The sequence below is a fragment of the Acomys russatus genome, chromosome 8 (assembly GCF_903995435.1).
Source record: "Acomys russatus chromosome 8, mAcoRus1.1, whole genome shotgun sequence".
Classification (NCBI taxonomy): Eukaryota; Metazoa; Chordata; class Mammalia; order Rodentia; family Muridae; genus Acomys; species Acomys russatus.
In genome coordinates this window covers 39,289,521-39,302,993 of record NC_067144.1, presented here as the reverse complement: position 1 = coordinate 39,302,993, position 13,473 = coordinate 39,289,521, and the positions used below count along the sequence as shown (strand labels likewise).

The following is a 13,473-nucleotide window of genomic DNA, read 5'->3' as shown; positions in this document are numbered from 1 at the left end:
GGATACTTGAAGTTAATGATATGCCCAAGAGGATAAGCTGTAGAGTGTGTTAGAGTTCTGAGTGAGCCACAGATGCCACCTTCTTGGTACCCAGGGAGGCTGAGCCAACATTGCTTTCTGTTCTGATGAGTGCCCCACAATATGCAGTCTTTTCCTGCCCCCCACCCTTTCCTTTAACTAAGAGGATCAGGGTTTTGTTTGTTTTCCTGTTTACTTGTAAAAACCTACAAAGAATCAGTGGAAATTTATTTTTTCAATTCTCACTTTTTCAACTTCAAATTCTGTTTATTACCAGAGGTAATTTTTTTCCTTGGAACAGAAATCCTAAAGTGAAATCCTAAGGGGTGTGTGTCGGGGGGGGGGGGGGGGGAGGCTGGGAGGGGGGGGAGGAAGGGAGAAGGGAGGAGACAGAGAGAGAGAGATGGAGATGGGAAATTAGTTGAAATTGCAACAAGACTAGAAAATGAAGACAAATAGTTGATTCATGTTTTCACATTGGCCCTTATTACAGTCCATCACAGAATTAAGAAAGCACAGCAGAAATCCAGTGATTAACAGCTATGTTAATTGCTGTAACAGGGGAAATGAACTTACTAAGCCTAAGACTGCAGTGTACTTTATTTGAAGTTTTAAAAAAAATTCCCATTGTGCAGATTGTCCTAAGAACTGAAAAATGCTCAGCTACACAGCCCACTTTGACATAGTGTATCCATGATAAATTTGGTTTAACTTTCAGTTTTAAAAGAGGTCTTAGTTTCTTTAAAGCATGTTTAAAGGTTAGTATAGCTTTAAAAAAAAAAGTAATATGAAAAAGCATGTGATTGGATGTTTTAAAAAGTGTTTGTATACTTAAAAACAAAGGCAGACTCTGGGAAACACAACTGTAGGTTTGGACAGGTTTCTGCTTTTCAGCAGTTGAGCTGTAGTTAATGTTACAGATGGTGCTTTGGGTATAGCTCAAACAATAATTGATGGTTTCTGTTTCCCTCCTCTCCTACTTAAGAAAATTCTAATACCTTTTCCCTAAGGCAGACTATCATCGAGCTTCCAATCACTGTCTATAAAAACAAACAAACAAATAGAATTCCTCCTTATCTTCTGAACACAGAACCCTATATTCCAAACATCCTCACAGAGCCCTGGCAGCTGGCCCTTCCTTTCCTGCTGAGAGACTTCCCAGGGATTGAGATGATGGTTTGGAGGAATTATACTACTTAGTACTAACTTGCAGTTTATTTAGCTTATCTTCAGACCAGACAACATGTACTTTATTTTTAGGATAGAAAAAAATAGCCATTTACTTTTCCAAATAAAATTAAGACAAAACAAAAAAACCTCATAAGCAGCAAAAATGGAAGGTGTGTTATATACTTTCAAAACTCAACTACAAGAACTACTAAAACCATTTCTCAATTTTTGATCACATTGAAAATACTATTTCAGTCTTAAGTTTTATATCTAACTCTCCCTCTCACTGACAAATATAAATAAAATACACATTTGTACCTCAAAATGGTTGTGGTTCGTTTCTGTTAAACATCAGAATGGTACAGTAGCCTTGATGGTCTTTCCAGTGCCAAGGGTATGAAAGCATTTCCAGCCTTTCAGCTTAACTCAATAGCAATGGTAGCCCATGGATTCTGAGCTCCTAATTGTGTAAACTTGGAAAATAGAGGTTACTTAAAAGGGGAAATAATTCTTTTGGTTCCTAAAGTTTTGTTCCACACTGTATGTTCGGATCAGGTAAAAGTACAGAAGTTGTTTCCCATCTCTTCTTCTAGTGTGCTAAACTTGACATTTAAAAAATTCCTCTGCTGATCGTTATTTTGAAAGGTAAAGTAAAATATATAGCTTTTCAGTGTCTGCCAAATGTTCGTTTCTAACTGAAGCCTTTATAATAGCAGTGGCCTTTTCAGGCTTAGGTGTAATTATTTATGGTTAAAAATGCCAGTGATTAAGAGTATTTTGTAGATGCTACCTTCAAATTTAGTTTTTAAAATATATTATCTAGAATGTTAATCTAGAGGCGATCACTTCATCTTTTAAATGAGGATTGTCCTTTACAAAGTAGAGCTGAAGTAGAAAGAACTAGAAACGAACAACTTCCTGGTACGGGTTGACATGCATTTGAGCCAGAATAGTAAAAGTTTTTTGTATCATCAAAAAGTTATTTTAAAGGTTAGTTTCCTACTAATTCCAACCGTATTTCCGCTGCTTTTAAGAATGCTTTTATATTAAGATTGCTAACGAAAAAAGCTGACACTAACAAATCCAATCCCATGTGGCAGGATTTCGCACTCTGCTCTTGGAAGAGCTTAAAGAGTTTAAGTCCTGAGGAGATAAGAAAGTGAAGTCCACAGCCCTTCAGATTTCTCAGTACGGGTAGCCTCTCGGGAAGCCTTGGAATCCGTACCTCCCATTTAAACTTAAATCGCGCCTTCTCCCCGCCGCCCGCAAGAACTTTGAAGTTCTTGAATTGGGAAAGGGCTTGAAGCTGGCGGTCACTGAGTGCGCTCCGCGAACCTGCCCGCCGCTCTAAGCTGAGCCGGTGCGGGGCGCGACGCACACACTTGCCGCTGTCGGGGCGGTGGCCGTGCGGGAGCCGGAGCGGCGGCTCTCTCTCTCTCGGGCTTACCTGAGCTGCGGGCGCCGGGCTGGGCCGGGCCGGGCCGGGCTGCGAGCCGGGCCGCGGTTGCGCTGCGAGCCGGGCCGCGGTTGCGCTGCGAGCGGCTGTGCGCGCTCCGGGAGCCTCCCGAACAATGCGAGCGGGACGCCGGGCGCGCCGGCCTAGGGGCGTTACGTCACCGCTCAGCCTTATAAGGCGCGCCGCATGTGCGGCCGGGCGGCGGGGCAGTGACAGACCTGACCCTCGCAGCTCCGCAGATGTGGGCATTGTGTGCAGCGTGGGTCCCCGGCTCCAGGCGCGGTACAGGCGACCCACCCGCGCCCTCCTACCAAGCTGCCCAAGATCTTGCAGGGTCAAGGTTGACCCTCCTCCTGCCTCTCACAACTTCAGTTGCTGCTTTAAGTTCTTAAATTGCACACCCTGATTCTTGAGTAAACTTTTAAAATACATTTTTGTTACATTTCTTTTGGGTTTCTGGGGGAGGCAAGAGAGAAAAAGAGGTCGGAATTTGGGACATGTAGACTTCAAACCTCTTTTCTCTTTGTAGAGAGTAGGGGTCCTCAGAGGATAGTATTTTATTTCCTGATGATGTAACTACCAAACAATTCTACAAGTGATGATGGGAAGGCCAGATGAAATCTTATTTTTCTCTGTTTTTACTGAAAGGACCTCCTCTTTTCCCGTTTCTCCGTGCTGGTTTTTAATGAAAGCAGTTACAACTCAGTTATTTTGGCAGAGAAAATGTTTTTAAAGAAGTTGAATGTTTTGTGTGTACTTGCAGGACAATGTATAAAAATAGAACTTCAGAACCAACTTTAATCTGCTGTTCTCCTACCGACCAAGTAAGACAAAAGCTCAAAGACACAAGAAGGAGAACATTGGCCAAATATGATAGAATTAGATCTGTTATCCTCTAATGTGGGACAGATTTCCTAGTATAGAAATCTTCCTTGTAAATGAGCGCTGACCCCCTAGTTACCTTGAACGCCAGTAAGAGAAGTAACCTCCAGAACCATATCCCAAATCTGTGCATCTGCTAAGTAAATTAGAGATGTGCCAGCCTCATTTGCAGGCTTCAGATGAGCAGTTTTAGTAGCTCGAGTCTATTTAAAACCTCCTTTTAAATCACAGTGAAATAGGATTGCTTCCTATTATGATGTACATGTCTATGGCGTTATTGTTCCCTTATGTTTGCCAAGCAGGAATAGTGAAAATGGTCTGCTTGTTTCTTTGGTGGGGGGTGTGAGAGAGGATGGTTGTAGAATATCTATCCAGGGGAGTGATGTGGGGGAGCAAGGGCCCCCAAGTAAGCATGTATCCTCTGCTTTACTGGGGCTCACTGGAAAAGTGAATCTCCTGAGACTGCCAAGCTGCCTTTCATACAGCTGTTTAAAGACAAGGGAACACACACACCCTTCATCTGAATTTAAAATTCATACTTCACATTTGCTTTTCAGGATTGTGTCTATATTAGATGTTGGTTTGCTAGCTTTACTACAGTTCCGTTTGAGAAGCACAGTGTGATCTTTTTCATTTCTGTATGCGCCTCTCCTTACTAAATGTACCCATTGAGATGATTATGCCTTTTCTATTTCTAATGAGATAAGTGACTGATGAAAGCAGCATGAAACATGAACTCACAGCATAAAGTGCTTTTATCTAAGATGGAGCAGTTGCTAGCTTGCTGTGCTTTTCTCCTGTTGGTGAAAAGTTCCTGACACTTTACACTGTCCCCTATTTTCCTTCTCTTGGTTTTGCACTCATACTTTCTATTTATTCTCATTCATTGACTTCCTATATCCTCTGTGAAATTATTTCCTCTTTCTCTGGACACATGCAAGACTTGTCTACAGTTCCTGAAGCAAGTTTCCGAAGCCTTACTTGTTTGTGCCCTGTTGCTCCCTGAGGCACTGGTCTTGGGCCACTGTGGTTCAGCTTTCCAACTAAGGTCGTGGTATGTAAGCAGCATCTTCAGTAACTAACGGAAACCTTCCCTTTTTTGAGCTTTTACATGGTGCCAGTGGCCGTCCTTTGAGTTTTACATGCACACCATTGTTTAATCGTTACAACACATTTTGAGATAGGATTTTCCATAGTTTTCAGATGAAGAAACACATTCCAATGGAAATCTCTTAACCAAGGCTACACGGTAATCACAGTTAGAAGCAAGGGCTAAAGCTTTTTTTTTTTTAAATGTAATCTTGGAGGTTGGTTCAGTGGTGTCTATCATTGTCAAGGGACTACTGTGATAAACATGAGTGTTTACAACTGTTTTACAGACTAGGTGATGAACCAGGAAAGCCAAGACTCACTCACTGTCTTTGTGAATTTCACACCAGAGCTACCCTAGTTGTGCATTAAATAACCCTATGGGAATTTTTACACTGGACACATCATGGAATTGCATATGTGACAGCTTTATAGGAGGTGGCAGCAACATGACATAAACACTAATAAAATTTGAGCACGAGAGAGATTTTCTTATAGTTCAAAGTCAAGCCCTGTGAAGTAGACACAGCAGCCTACCTATACTGTATCTGCAAACTCCAGCCAGCATTTGCTGTGCATCATTGGCTCTCAGAAGCTCATGAGTGGATTTTCATTGCTTTCCCTCTTCCTATGACATTTCTTCTTGAATTGTAATTTTTGTTCCCTCCTAACACATATCATTACAAAAGCAGTCTAGATAGGACTTCTGTACCAAAATAGGCTGAGGAAATCTTACTTTCTTGCCTAGTTCTGGTTAGTTACCATAAAGTAAGCATATTAGCAAATTAAGGTAAGACTTTTTTCTACAATTAGTAATCTGCACTCATAATCTAAATGAGCTGATCCTCTTGCCTCTGCCTGCCTAGGATTACAGACCTGCTCCCCTCTGGTGGCCTTGGGCAGTTCTGGGGATCAAACCCGCTGCCTTCTGCATGCTAGGCAAGCACTCTACCACCTGAAAAGAACTCCTGTGGTCACAGATAGTTTCCCTTGGTCTAATTTCATGTGGTTCAAGCTAATGGAGGTTCTTGTGATGATCACAGCAACCCATGTCATTAATCAAGCCAGTCATTATTAGCCATAAGTACAGTATCATCCTATTTAATGCAAGTAATGCATGCTGTTAAGCATGTCAAACCAAATCCTCTTTGTGATCTGGTCTTGGTTTTTAGGTAGCACTTCTCCTTGCCTCTGTTTCTTCTCTGTCATCCCAGTATGTGCCAGAGAAACAGTGATTAAGCAGCTTTTTTCAAATGCCCATACCTTCAGTGATGATCTTCATTTTAAGTGAGTAGTATTCTTGGCTACCTATGAGCCCTGGCCTAGCCTAGTGGGTGGTAGCCACACCCCTGAATGTGATGTGTTTCCTTTTTTGCCCTAATATAATACATGGAAAAACACTACCCTCTCTGAACCATGGTTTTGGTAACATTAAGTGGAAACAATCCCAAAGCCTTAAAAGATTTTTATTATAGTATATTGATTTCTGCTATTTTATCATTGTCATTGTTAGTTAATCTTTTGCTATACCTAATTTATGAATTAAATTTTATCAGAGATATATGTACATAAGAAGAGTAACATTTATGCAAGGTTCAACATTACCCTGCTTCAGGCATATGCAGAACATCTTCAAACTGAAACCCCAAAGATAAGAAAGGGTGCGTGTTAGGAAAAAAGGCCAGCAGTAAACTTCATATGTACCTGGTCCAGATTGGTAACCTGAACAGAGTAAGGACATACTCGGATGGCTCAGGGAGGTAAAGCTCCATAGTCCTCCCATTGGTTTTGGTTAAATTTGGATTGGCAACAAAACCACCCTCAGTGCTAATATAGTTTCATGAAGCGCTCATGCAAAGCAGCTTTGCCCCTGAGCACCAAGAAACTGCCACGGATCTGGGTTACGATGCTGGTTCACACCTTCCTGCTCCCACACAAGAGCTGAGGAGCTGAGCACTGTGCAAGCAACTGTAGACTCCCTTCACACTTCTTTCTGTTTCCTGGGTGATACCTGCCTGGTGGGATGATGTAGATACTCCCAAAACTACTCTTGTTTAGGGCGGCAATTACTGTGCTCCAAGAGTACCCTAGATATACATACATACATACATACGTACATACATACGTACACACACACACGTGTGTGTGTGTGTGTGTGTGTGTGTGTGTGTGTGTGTGTGTGTACCTTCTCACTCTTAATGTACAGCCTATGTTTTTGGGCATCTGTAGTCCTTGAAGTTTCCAGAAGCTGTTTGATTTTTTTCTCTTCCTTCCTTCCTTCCTTCCTTCCTTCCTTCCTTCCTTCCTTCCTTCCTTCTTTTGTGCTCCCTCTCATGCTTGCAGACAGTAGACCAGGGTGGCGTCGAACTCAGAGATGTTCCTGTCGCTGCTTCCATAGTGCTGGCATTAAAGGTGTACACCATCACTGCGTGGCACCCTTTGATTATTTCTACACATGCTTCAGCTGACAAAGCTTGTCTAAAACAGCAGCCTACACCCCAGAGAGCTGATGACACCAAGTGCAGCAATAGTGAGGCTGTGGGAGAAGTACTTTATTAGTGAATGGTGGTTTTTTGGGGGGCAAGAACTAATTTTAAATAATTCTTTTTTTTTTTTTTTGCTTTCATTTTAGAATTAATAGGTATCTTCAAAATTTGAAAAACAAAACAAAACAACAACAAAAAAGAAAGCTGACACATAATTCTGCCAGATGAATATTGTTTAACAATTCAATGTTTTCATACTGTAGTGGGGGTGTAAATTCATACATTTTAATTATGTTTGTCACAAACCCAGCTGCTTCCTGCTGTCCCCTAACATTGCATGGCATCTACACTGAATGGAGTAAGGGTTTGGTGTGGAACAGAGGTCTTCTGTTCTTTTCCCCCATGTAGTGCTGTGACATAGATGTGGTATTCTTATGAGCAAGCAGGCCAAGCAGGTGAGCAGAGTGGCGTGGAGAGAATGAAGAGGCAGAACATGATGCCACCACTGCATGGGAAGTAGGAAAAGCCTGCTATTTAGGTCCAGTCCATTTGCTTATTTATTCTGACAAACATTCTGTGTTTCCTTGGCAACTAATAATAGTTTTGAGAAGTTGTTGGACTCAACAAGTATTACTGTCGGAGTAAAAAACCCTCGAATCACAGAAATTAGAGACGGAAAAGACCTATTAGCCTTCTTGTCTCTTGCCAGTACAGACTGTCCTCAGTGTTTTATCTAGTCCATTTTTAAAAGAGCCTTTGTCAAATAGATTATACTCCATGTCTCAAGGAATGTGTTTGTAAAGAAAGTAGTTTGACAGAGCTTTCCATATAGAAGCAGAACTTGTTATCAAGGAAAAATATTTGTGGAGAAAAAATAGCCCTTTTGTACCCAGTTTGTACTCAATAATTAAGCTCGAAAATAGGTAACCTTTCAAGAGTCAGAAAATACCACTATCAGCCAGGGGTGGGGGATGGGAGGTGGAGAGGGCAAAATCTCTATGAGTTCAAGGCTAACCAGGTTTTCAGAGTGAGTTCCAGAACAGCCAAAATTGCACACAGAAAATTTCTGTCTCAAAAAACAAAAACAAAAGAAAGACAGAAAAATACCAGTATCACTTGGATCTCATTCATTTTTCTGTTGGGCCTACTCTATACAATGAAGGATGTATTTAAAGATATATTACATTGCAGGACAGTGGTGGTACACACTTTGAGTCCTAGCACTCAAGAAGCAGAAACAGATTGATCTCTGGCCCTGAAGGATGCATTTTAACTTCATCCTAAATATATTAAGTATCTAAGTATATTAGATTTATGTCTTTTATGTGTTAAGAGTTTGCATGTATGTGTACCATGTGTGTGCTTGGTGCCCATGATGGTCAGAAGAGGACATGAAGAGTTATGAATGGTTGTAAAATACCACATGGTGCTGGAAATTGAGCCCAGGTCCTCTTCAAGATCAAGTGCTGATAAGTGATCTATCCAGCCTCAAGTCAACATATTGAAAAATAAGGTTCAATAGTTGTCATAAGACAAGTCTGCCTCCAAATAGGAAGCTGATTATGGTTTGTTTCATTTAACAAGGCTACAGTATTGGTGCTTGCAAAGTCCAGTAGGCAGACAGATGTAGTGTGCTGGACTTTTGAAATCTCAACATGAGAGAGGTGGTGGGAAAAGGATTGAGAGTCCAAGGCCAGGTCGGGCTACATAGGAACAACCTATGTCCAAAACAACTTAAAGCACAGGCAAACAAAACAGGTGAGCAGCCTGTTTGTCTGGGAGCTGTCTGCCTAGTGAGTGGGTATGTGCTTTCCAGGAGACTGTCGACACTCACCTTTGCAAGGTCTGCACTTCCTGTGCGTCTTCATGAACTTCTTATAGTCATCAGTGGCTTCCTCATTAGTGGGACATTTGCAATTAGGAAAGGATCACTCTGGAACTATCATCTCTGTCCCCCCTCTGACGAAGGCCAGGCTTTGGGTTCTTTTTTTCTTTATCTAGGGTCTTGAATTCTATGTTGTTTTGAATAAGAATGGCCATCATAGGCTCATATGAGTGGCACTATTTGAAAAGGATTAGGAGGTGTGGCCTTGTTGGAGGAAGTGTCTTACTGGGAGTGGGCTTTAAGGTTTCAAAAACCCCTGATTCTTTTAAAATAGATGGTTTTTACCTTACTGTTTATTTTGTCTTCTATTAATGTAGGCATATAAACAAATTTCTTTTGTAGTTGCTCATTTCATCCTGTTTTCTGACTCTTTACTTTTAGCTTTACTGCATTGTGTTCTGGTAAATTTTATATAGACAGCACATGGTTAGGAGTTATTGTTGGTAGAATTGTTTTACTCCAGTTTGCAACTTTGTCTCTTAGCAATGGCATTTATGGTAATTGGTGTGTGTGTGTGTGTGTGCCATATGTACATTTGTCACTTGTATGTGGCTGCCCTAAGAACCTGAAAAGGATGCTAGATCCTTGGAGCTGGAGATACAGGCAGTTGTAAACTGCTGTGGTGCTGGGAATTCAACTCATGTCCTCTGGAAAAACAGCCAGAGTTTGTTTAGTTTCTTTTTTTTTTTTTTTTTTTTTTTTTTTTTTTTTTTGTGTGTGTGTGTGTGTGTGTGTGTGTGTGTTTGTTTTTTGAGACAAGGTATCACTGTATATCCTTGGGTGGCCTGGAACTTGCTCTGTAGACCAAACGGGCCTTCGACTCACAGATATCTGCCTGCCTTTGCTCCTCACTCCCAGTCGAAGAACAGAGCCCTCTCCTCAGCCCCTATCTGTTCTCTTTTTAATATTTATTGCTGCTTTGTTGTTAGTGTCTGATTTCTTGGCTTTTTCTGATCTGCAGTTTTGTTGGTTTTCCTTCCTAAGTGCTTTGGAAGCTTCATATGTATCTCTGTTTTGTTGGGGATTATTTACTCTGTCAATTTTTCTCCACATCTTAAATCCTAATATTTTAAGATGCCTAGTGTTTTAATCCTCTTCTTTTTTTTTTTTTTTTTTAAACTATAATGACACACTTGTGATTTGTTGTCACATACCCTAGTTGTTCTTGGTTCCACAGGACATCACTGTTACAGTCCTCCTGGATGCCTGCTTAGATGTTTTTAATTCCACGGGGCATCATTGTCTGTTACAGTTTTAGGGATGGTGGTTAGATGCTCCAATATACTTACAATTGCTTGTTTATCATCCTTATAGTTCTGTTTTTCATCTGGGATCAATTTCCATCAATACAAATGTATTCCTTTGAAGTTTTTAAAGTGGATGTCTGTTCTTCGTGCATTCTCTTTTTATTTATTTGAACTTCTTTCACCTCTACTGTTAAGATTTTTCTGTGTATAGGCTTCTTGGATGACACTGATTTTCTCTTAGTTGATAGAGAATATTATCACATTTCTGGCTTACTATGTTATCTGTTGAATAGCCATCAATCTAATTGTCATTCCTTTATTTCTTTGGTTATTTTTATCATCTGACTTTTATCTTATATTTTAGTTTCAGTGTGGTGTGCTTAAGTACAGATATATTTTATTCGTCCTAATTTTTATTGAGATTTCACTGATTCTGTAGATTGGTGTCTTCAGTTCTAGAAAATTCTTAGCCAATATTACCTATTCAGATATGGCTTCTGATCAGTGCTCACTCGTTTCTGCTTAAAAACTCACTTAGGTTAGACAGCTGTTAAGCTTTATTCTTCTGTCTTCACACACCTATACTCTTCTGTCAGCTTCCCCAGCTGTCCGCCTTTTCAGATTACACCCTGCTTAGGTCCTTCGAGTGAGACTGGGGGTGTCCCGGGTGATATGGCTGTAGACTGCAAGTCCTTCAGATTTGTCCTGTTCACTAGTTCTATTGCTTGGTTGACATAATGTACTTCATTTCTGAAGCTTCTCTCTTTCACCCCTAGTACGACTACTTTTGGGAAGTGTCTTGTCTAGGCAGATGCTGTCCATGCTGTCGACTCCTTTGCTGTTCTTTAAAGAGATGAAACATGGTTCACATCTGTCCGATAGTTTGAATCTGAGGACTTTGTAAATCTAATCCTACTTTGGGTTTCAGTCATTATATGCCATTTTCAAGCATGTTTCTGTTTTTTATATGAGCTCATATATGGAGAACTCTTTATTTAGGTATTCTTCGAACCTTGTGTTGAAAGGAGCATCTACCAGAGAGAATTTCCATTTGTTTGTACCAGGGGATATTTTCAGCCCCAAAGCTCTGTACAAACATCAACACATGCTATTGTTGTTCTGTTTGTTTTTGTTTTGTCTACTTTCTGGTTTTAGGTTTGGACCACCCACATAAATATTGAGTCTGGCTACAGTTCTCAAGTGGGCTACATTGTTGACATCTACTTCACTGGGATTACTCCTTCCCACTCTCAATGCCAGGGTGCAAGGAAAGCAGTTGTCCTTTCAGTCCCCGGCAGTTGGTCCTGCTTCTAAATTAGCCTGATTTGACATTTGAGCTCTTTGTGATCACTCTCTTGTGTGGGATTAGGAGGACTGTGGGACTATCACACTTGTCCCATGCTACCTGTCACACCATGAGGTCCAAAATTTAAGTTCCTACAGTTTAAAAATTATTCTCCAAGAAAAAGCCACATTTGCTGTTTTGTATGCCTTGCTAGGTTGTCATGCCATACTTTGGTCACCCTTAGTAATTTGCCATCGCATTAATGTATTTTAAATACTTGTTTTTAAATATGTTAAGGTAGGTGTGTGTGTGTGTGTGTGTGTGTGTGTGTGTGTGTGTGTGTGTGTGTGTGTGTCTTTATGTGTGCCTGAGGATAGCCAGTCTATGTCACTGTCTGCAGTTAAATATTAGACTCATACAACCCAGTACTGAAAAATCAGCCTGAAAACTATATAAGAAATATCCAGAAGATTAGTATGCTAGAATCTTTGTATAGAGAGCTGGACTTATGGATACTGTCTCAAGGGTGTGCATCTCAGCATTACCATTCAATTTATATAAAATAGACAGTTGGTGGGGTTTTTCTTCCTAGCTGCCAAATCACATAGTATTTTGTCAGATATAAGCCCATTGAGTAGAATAACATTTGTGTTTTATTTTAGTCTTTAACATAGAACGATGGTTGTGAGAGGTCGGGAAGCTTCTCCTGGGCTTTGTAAGGAGCTATCATGGGTAGTAGGTGTTGAAGTCTCATCCTGCGCACTCCAGGGGGAGGCTTCTCATGTAGCTGATGCTTCCTGGGGGAAACCAATTTGAACTGGGCAGCTTTTCACAGAGTCCTAGATTACTAGACAAGCATCTGATTTTGTGTAAAGGATTGTGTAATGCAAGATGGCTTCCTGTCTCTGGAGAGTAGAGGCATTGGCAACTTGAACTTATTCTCCTCTACTGAATACTATCCTAAAAATAGTTCACTGGATTCTTCAAGTGGTCCAGAGTATAAGTGTCCAAACAAATGGTAGTGGCAAGTATGCCTCAAGCCACAGTTACCAGATTGAGTGGACTCTCATTAGCTCAAACAATGGTGAAAGGTATCACAATCTCACACGTCAACTCCTACCCTACACATCCTACACACACACACACCCATGCACACCGCACGCACCCTTACCTTGTCAGAGAAAGAAATGGGCCCACGCTCCAGTCTTGGCATGCTGCCTTTGTTTCTCTAGGTCTTATGGCTCTGGCCTACCCCCTTGATGGTCTCATTGTCTCACTGTTGGCAAAAGTACTTCTGTAATTCCTAACATCTCACCTGAATAAAGTACTTTTTGTTATCTCCTTAGGAGTCAGGAAGCTGCTACCTTCCTCTCATATTATCTAGAGTGGCCAGAAATTAGGAGAGTGACGTGGCTGACCTGTAGGTCAGTTACCTTTTATCTCCAGCCTGGCTGCATACATGACCATATCTGTGGGAGTGCTGTGGGCCTAGAGTCATTCTAACTTCACTGCTGTGTAAGCTCTGAGTGCTACATTGCTCTGTCACTTTGTCTGTAAAATGTAGAGACCCTGTTGATGATGACCACAAAACTAAATTAGAAACGGTGAGAGTGTGACCACCTTGAGGGGCGGCAGGGCCTTCCTTGAGTGAAGTGCCAGGGTGCTCTGCTTCTTTCCCCTGAGGTGTCCTGAGCCTGTTGGGACACTCCCCTTTGTAGTTAATTTATGTGTATAGTATCCCTAGTGGTAAATTTAGCATCTGGATATTTTTTTAACCATAAACTAAGGAATATTGTTCACTTTCTATGGAAATTAGAGTCCTCTTCAGATCTGAGACTAACTAAATTTTACCTCTTTAAAGTATGAAGATTTTATAAATTTTTTTCTGTCATAGTAGATCCTGAATAATTATGTTGTTTGTTTGATGAAAGCAGATAGCTAATTCTTTCATTGTG

The 13,473-nt window shown here is 40.9% G+C and overlaps 1 protein-coding gene across 2 annotated transcripts in view; it reads right to left on the bottom strand.

The window, feature by feature from the left end:
* Positions 1-13,473, bottom strand: part of Filip1l (filamin A interacting protein 1 like) — an 87,009-nt gene that overhangs the window by 38,885 nt on the left and 34,651 nt on the right. The window contains exon 1 of one of the 2 annotated variants that reach the window (XM_051150075.1): positions 2,636-2,699. The exons of the other annotated variant lie outside the window; for it this stretch is intronic. The gene's annotated coding sequence lies outside the window, so the exon portion shown is untranslated. Of the gene's footprint in view, positions 1-2,635; positions 2,700-13,473 lie in introns of those variants that run through there. 2 annotated transcript variants of the gene reach the window in all.